A 243-nucleotide genomic window follows, 5' to 3' on the forward strand; every position below is an offset into this window, starting at 1 on the left:
AGTAACTGATAACTTTCCTAACCTGGGAAAGGAAACACACATCCAGGTCCAGGAAACACAGAGTCCCAAACAAGATGAAGACAAACAGGTTCACACCAAGACACATTATAAAGCACCAAAAATTTAAAATTTTAAGAGGGATCACAGAAGCAGTGAAATAAAAGGGTCTAGTTATGTTCAAGGTATTCCGCATAAGACTGTCAGATGACTTCTCAGCAGAATTTGCAGACTGGAAGGAATGGA

The sequence above is a fragment of the Neophocaena asiaeorientalis genome, unplaced genomic scaffold, assembly GCF_003031525.2.
Source record: "Neophocaena asiaeorientalis asiaeorientalis breed wild unplaced genomic scaffold, Neophocaena_asiaeorientalis_V1.1 scaffold821, whole genome shotgun sequence".
NCBI classification, from domain to species: Eukaryota; Metazoa; Chordata; class Mammalia; order Artiodactyla; family Phocoenidae; genus Neophocaena; species Neophocaena asiaeorientalis.